We start from the raw sequence: 7,543 nt of genomic DNA, 5'->3' as shown, positions 1-7,543 counted from the left end.
CCTATGAGCCTACCTAGGTTTAGCCTTTAACAATAAATACCAAGAAAAAAAGCTAATTCAGTGATAAAAGTAAATTGGAAAGTTGTTTAAAAATTACATGTACTATCTGAATCATGAAAGTTTAATTTAGACTTTACTGCCCCTTTAAACATCACCTTTGAAAATCGCATTGGCTTCTAATTGGCTTCTAATGTTTGATAAAGGAGCTGGGACTCACATTGTAATTTGCTTAAATTATATTAAATAAAGCTGATTTAAAAAAATTGAACACAAAGTTATTTGAAAACGATTGTAAAGTGCTCTAACATTTTTAGAGCATTTTCTTGTTGCACCATTACATGCCTTTTTTTTTTTTTTTTTTACAGAAAATGATCTTAACGCAGATCTGTTTACAAAGTATATACTGTTAAATTGTGTGTGTGTTTATATATATATATATATATACTGTATATCTATATATATGTATATATATACATACAGAGAGAAATGCACTCACAGGAACGAACATCCAGCTCAATACCATTGTTAGCCTGTTCTATGGCGATTTACCACCTGGTTTACCAACTTCTTTTAGCCCAGCAATGCTTTTCACAGAGTAAAACTTTCCTGTAGTATATCAGTCTGATCCCGCCTATTACGGTCAGTCCAGCACCGAAATATCAGGCAATTCTTCTCTGAACAAGGAACACAGCAACCCCAGACGATCGTTTCGGCCTTCATTGGGCCTCTTCAGTGAGGTGTAGCCACATTCCTCTAAGCACACTGAGCAAGGAGTCCACGTCTGGTTGCCCCTGGAGTCCACGTCTGGTTGCACCTGCACCCAGGTGGTAAATCACCATAGAACAGGCTAACAATGGTATTGAGCCAGTTGTTCGTTCCTGTGAGTGCACTTCTCTCTGTATGTATGTATGTATGTATATATATATATATATATATATAGATATAGATATAGATATATACATATATATATATATATATATATATATGCACATATATACAGTCAAAATGACAGAAAAGGCACTCTCACTTGCAGTAGTAAAGACCAGGGTGTCCAACCTAATGTAAAATATATCCAAGACCTCACAATAGCAAGTAAGTGGGAGGCTGCACTGACCGCATTTAACAAAAGATATTTATTAACGTTATTAAATATCTTTTGTTAAATCCAACGAGTGCCGCCTCCTACTTACTTGCAATTGTGAGGTCTTGGATATATTTATATGTGTATAGATATACACACACACATACATAGTTATGTAGTAGCAAAGTATGACATGCAACATATATATTAACAATCCCAGCCATTTTTACAAATTGAGAAGTATTATTGAGAAGTAGAGAAGATATACAAGTGAATATATCAGTGTACCCTATCCTTGGCTACAAACCTCAACAGGCTGAGCAGCACAATTGCCTGAGGACAGATTGGAGATTTATACATATCAGTGAATGCCAAACAGCTGGGATGATTCAAGCAGTGTGACTATGTGCCACCCATACTCAAAACATCTAATAATATTTGTACATGAGATTTTAAAGTGTGAATTTTCTTCCTATATTTTGTATGTCAATGCAGGTTTCTTACTGTTAAAGGGACTGTAAGCACTTTGAGATTATCAGTTACAATATTTTGTTAGGTATGAAACAACTTTGCAATATATTTTTATTATTTATTTGCCCCATTTTATGTAATTTAGGGTGGTGGAGGTTGAAGGATTGCTATTGTGTTGAGGATATGTGGTTGAGAGATTCCCAATAAAACATGACCTCATGGAAGAAGGCCACATTTCCTGTCCTAAAGTATGAGAAGTCCTCTTTAGCAAGAAGCTCAGCGGTGTGTGAGCTTCCACTCTTGTAACGTATGTATAGCGGGAGATCTCCACTTTCTTGCACTATTAAGGCCCATTTGTAGTAATTTCCACCTGGTGTTAGTGTAAAGGTATTTCTGGTGACTTAAATTTTTATAGGAACTCCCACACCCATAGCTAATAATTAGGACATGGCCCCTTTAAATCTAGGCAGCGTGTGGCCACGCACCTAGAGAGGAGCAGCAGCTGTTGGAACTGAATCTCAGCGTTCCTCCATGTGGAACGCAAAGACCGTTAGCAATAGGGTTGCCCCCTCAGCCATGTTTTCCTGGACACTTATGAGTTACACATGCTGCAGGGTGTGCAGGGAGGAACATATTGTGTTTCTGGACAGCACTATTCATATTCCTCCCTGCACACCCTGCAGCATGTGTAACTTATAAGAGTTCTGTATTTTAAGGGATGGGTGGCAACCCTAGTTAGCGGTGTTCCATAAAGTAAGCGCCTGACACTCCAGGCCACCACCTGCAGTATCTGCCTTTTCCCAGCAGCTTGGACATCACTCTCCCCAACATCTCTAGCATCAACAAAGGCCACAACTCCCCGCTTCTAGAGTGTGGTGGGTACTCCAACCCTAGACATCACCTGGCCCTTTGAACCTGTTTCATGGATTTAGGAGGAGCCAAATCTTAAAAACCACATGCTTACAAAGACTAGGTCAAGTAACCCTGTGGTAATAAAAATATAATAGCAACCCCATGGAAGCTGTAAATACACCGCCATCCTTAACATTTTCGAGGGAGGAAGGGAAGGAGGGTAACTTGCAGATCTTACAGAGTAGAAGAAGATCAGGCCTGGAAGTACGGTTCCTGCTTGTGAAAGGTAAGTCTTTCTATATCCCCTGAACTGCAAAATATTTGCAAACACACACTCCTCCTCCTCTTTCCTTTTTCTACAGGCCATAACCACCAAGCCTATCTGGATCTACATTTACATTTTCTTACTGCAATTTTATGACATTTTACTTATACATATATACAGAATTTATTAGTTAGTTTTATAGATATACAGATTTTATGATTTACTTTTATAGCTATACAGATTTTATGATTTACTTTTATAGATATACAGATTTTATGAGCGTTTGTGAAAGCTATCTTACCACTGCATTTAATTATAGGCTCTGATTCAGACAAATTTGTGTAGCCATCTAAAAATACTGGTGGGCAGATAATTGTGAACAATAAAACTGAAGCTATTGTTTGCCAATATTGGGCTATTTAGCGCTCCCGCTCGAGTGTTAATTGCGCTAGAAGAAAGCTTTTTGCGCTCATCGAATATCAAGCGTGCAAAAACGTATTCCCCCATAGAAGTCAATGGAGCAAAATAAGTGGAAAAAACCTACTTGCGTACAAACCCGATCGCATACTCTCAAGTGCGCTAACCTGACATGAAAATATGAATATTTCACATTCCAATGTTCTAGTTATTCATATATACATATTTCTTTGAATTTCTGATGGCATTTTGGTACAATATATATATCTATACCTACAGAGATATATAATTAATTTTGATTTAACCCTGAAATTTGCTTTACCAATGCAACAATCAGAAATTTATCTCCTACTGACGAGTTCTAAAAAGAACAAAACAAGCTGTCTAGTGAGTGATTTTTGTGTTGTTGCAATAATCCTGTTAAGGGATCGCTGTGTTAAAACATATATATATATATATACAGGTGGCCCTCGTTTTACAACGGTTCAATTTGTACCGTTTCAGAATAACAACCTTTTTTCCAGTCATGTGACTGCTATTGAAAAGCATTGAGAAGCAGTGCATTTATTAAAATAGCCAGTAGGTGGAGCTGTCCGCTTGTGTTGCAGCAAAGCCAAGCAAGCTGAAATTAATCAGTTTAACCAGACCTGAGCTATCGAGCAGATTTCAAAGGAACAAGATCTTCCTTTCTATAAATCAGTCCAGATTGGAATGCATAGAAATAACTGTTTTCAGAAAAATGCAAGTGAAGATCATTTTATTAGGTTTATAATGCTGTTTAGCATTTAAAGTCTTCAATTGAAAGCTTTAAAAATAATGTATTGGGTGTTACTTATGACAATTTTGAGAGGGGCCTGGAACCTATCTTCCTCACTTCCCATTGACTTACATTATAAACTGGGTTTCAATTTACAACGGTTTCGATTTACAACCATTCCTTCTGGAACCTAACCCCAGCGTAAACTGTGGGCTACCTGTATATATATATATATATATATATATATATATATATACATACATATACATATCCAAACATGTATATGCATGTATCTCAATGTTAAAGCCCTTTGCCTCCTTTTTTTCTAACACCTGAGACCTCATATCTTTAAATCTTTATAATTTTTTTGTGCAATATTTTTTTGAATAATTTTATTAGATGGTGTTGTTATAAGTCACTTTGTAATGTATTTTTGATGTGTTTTGTGACACTTTATTGCTCTGAGGTCGTGCTAACCTGACGCACGTTAACTTCAATCGCGTTTATTTTCAACTTGTGATATGAGCGGAATACTCGATGCGTGCAAAGAAACGCGATAAATCCTTTATTGCTCGTACGTAACTGTTAACGCGCCACTCATAATCTGGACCATTATTGTGATATGGTGAGATTTCAGTCTCACTAACGGGGCATTGCTCATATTCTGCTATGATTTGGGTTGGGTTTTGTTGTATGTTTTAAAAAAAGAGGTGGAGATTGAATTGCTTCAATTGTCACAATAATATTTTTAATTTACAATAAAATGATGATTAAGCAAATTTCCAATTTACTCCCATGATCAAATTTCCTTAATTCTCTTGGTATTCTTTCTTGTTTAATTTGCAGTAGTGCCCTACTGGGAGCTAGCTGAAAACAATGAGATAGTCAATAACAAGAAGCATATATGTGGAGCCACCAATCAGCAGTTGCTGAGTCTACCCAGGCATGGTTTTCAGCAAAGGATACCAAGGAAATAAAGCAAACTAGATAACAGAAGTAAATTGGAAAGCTGTTTCAAATTGCATGCTCTATCTGAATTGTGAAAGAAAAATGTTGGATTTCATGTTCCTTTAAGTCCCTGCAACATACCCCCCAACTGTCCCGATTTTCGCGGGACAGTCCCGATTTTAGGGGTCTGTCCCTCTGTCCCGAGTTGCTAGCCATCTGTCCCGATTTGCCCCAGGCATTTAAAAAAAAAAAAAAATGTTTTTTTTTTTTTTTAATTCTATTGGGCCCATACTCAGAAGCAGCTGGCTTTGCTCTCACAGGGTTAGATACCTGTTATATTCCCTGTGGAAAAGGAATGGTGTGTGGGTTAAGCAGGAGTAAGAAGGCTGTATACACTCTGACCACGGGTAATGGTGACCTCTCTAACCTACCTCTGGTAATGATGATATCTAACCCCTGGTGATAATACTAGCATGCCTTCAGTTTTATACAATGAGCAGTGGCAGCCGCAGACTGCCAGCTAATGTGCTTGCCAATCCCGGGACCCCATACAATGAATTACAGATACCCATATATGATGTAGTGTGTGTGTCTATCCGTATCCATAACTGTGTGTGTGTATCTGTATGTATAAGTTTATGCTATGTAGTGTGTGTCTGCATGTATAAATGTAAGCTATGTAGTGTGTGTATGTGTGTCTGCATGTATAAGTGTGTATCTGCATGTATAAGTGTATGCTATGTAGTAAGTATGTATCTGCATGTATAAGTGTATGCTATGTAGTGTGTGTGTATCTGCATGTATAAGTGTATGCTATGTAGTGTGTGTGTGTCTGCATGTATAAGTGTATACTATGTAGTGTCTGTGTATCTGCATGTATAAGTGTATGCTGCATGTATAAGTGTATGCTATGTAATGTGTGTGTGTGTGTGTGTGTGTGTCTGCCTGTATAAGTGTATGCTATGTAGTGTGTGTCTTCATGTGTAAGTGTATGCTATGTAGTGTGTGTGTATCTGCATGTATAAGTGTATGCTATGTAGTGTGTGTGTATCTGCATGTGTAAGTGTATGCTATGTAGTGTGTGTGTATCTGCATGTGTAAGTGTATGCTATGTAGTGTGTGTGTAGCTGCATGTATAAGTGTATGCTATGTAGTGTGTGTGTATCTGCATGTATAAGTGTAAGCTATGTAGTGTGTGTGTATCTGCATGTGTAAGTGTATGCTATGTAGTGTGTGTGTGTATCTGCATGTGCAAGTGTATGCTATGTAGTGTGTATGTATCTGCATGTATAAGTGTATGCTATGTAGTGTGTGTGTATCTGCCTGTATAAGTGTATGCTATGTAGTGTGTGTGTATCTGCATGTGTAAGTGTATGCTATGTAGTGTGTGTGTGTATCTGCATGTGTAAGTGTATGCTATGTAGTGTGTATGTATCTGCATGTATAAGTGTATGCTATGTAGTGTGTGTGTATCTGCCTGTATAAGTGTATGCTATGTAGTGTGTGTGTATCTGCATGTGTAAGTGTATGCTATGTAGTGTGTGTGTGTATCTGCATGTGTAAGTGTATGCTATGTAGTGTGTGTGTATCTGCATGTATAAGTGTATGCTATGTAGTGTGTGTGTATCTGCATGTGTAAGTGTATGCTATGTAGTGTGTGTGTATCTGCATGTGTAAGTGTATGCTATGTAATGTGTGTGTGTATCTGCATGTGTAAGTGTATGCTATGTAGTGTGTGTGCATCTGCATGTGTAAGTGTATGCTATGTAGCGTACTACTGTGCATTTTTGCTGACTTTAAAGGCCAGAATCTAGAATATTAATGGGGAATGCAGAGAGTAGTTTTAAAGAATTTAATTATAAATGTGCAATTAAGATAAAAATATTTAGCACTGTCTTTGCAAAGGCTAATTAAATACAGCGCTCACATAGCCATACCAGTGGTTTGAGCTTGTGTTTGATTTGCTGCCTAAGTGTATTAAAATATATGACTTTATTTAGAATTTTATTTTTATTACTTTGGTCTTATGATTTTTTAAGCCCCGCCCACCACATCTCAATTTTTTGCGGGGGGTGGGGGGTGTCCCTCTTTTTAATTTTGAAATGTTGGGAGGTATGCTGCAACTGTTTTGTCAGCAACAAATCTACATCACACAGAGCCCTGGCCCTGCAGCCCCTGTATGAGGTACCCCTGTCAATTCACTTGGCTTTTTTTTTTTTTTTTTAAATAAATAAATGATTAAATCAGGTATCAGAACTGTAAAGGTTAAACATTTTGTCTTTTTTTTCAGCCTCATCTATTATGTTACTATGTTACATAACCATGTCAACCAAGGGCCTATAGCACATTGTCAGACATATTTGCACACATCAAGCTTCAGTTAATAAGACTTTAGGTTCCTGCAGCTTTTCTGTCAGCCACATACACACATCAGACCAGAGCCTGGCCTGCAAGCCCCTATAAGTAATTTACCCCCAAAAAAAACTTCAGGTCAGAACCCAAGCCTCTAAAAGCCACATATCAGATAAGACTCCAAAGCCCAGTAGCCCTCTGACGTCCGCATATCCATATTATATCAAACCCCTGTCTCAGTCTGAAGTCCAACTGTCAGCCACATAAGCACGCTGGATCACCCACAAACCAATCTCAGATCAGATCGCTGGTCTAACAACCTAGCTAAAAGCAGCATGCTCACATCAAATTAAAAAACCCTGGCCCTGCAGTCCCCCTGTCAGCAACATGCTCAGTCACA

The sequence above is a fragment of the Bombina bombina genome, chromosome 3, assembly GCF_027579735.1.
Source record: "Bombina bombina isolate aBomBom1 chromosome 3, aBomBom1.pri, whole genome shotgun sequence".
In the NCBI taxonomy this organism is placed as follows: domain Eukaryota; kingdom Metazoa; phylum Chordata; class Amphibia; order Anura; family Bombinatoridae; genus Bombina; species Bombina bombina.
This window is presented reverse-complemented; position numbering follows the sequence as displayed.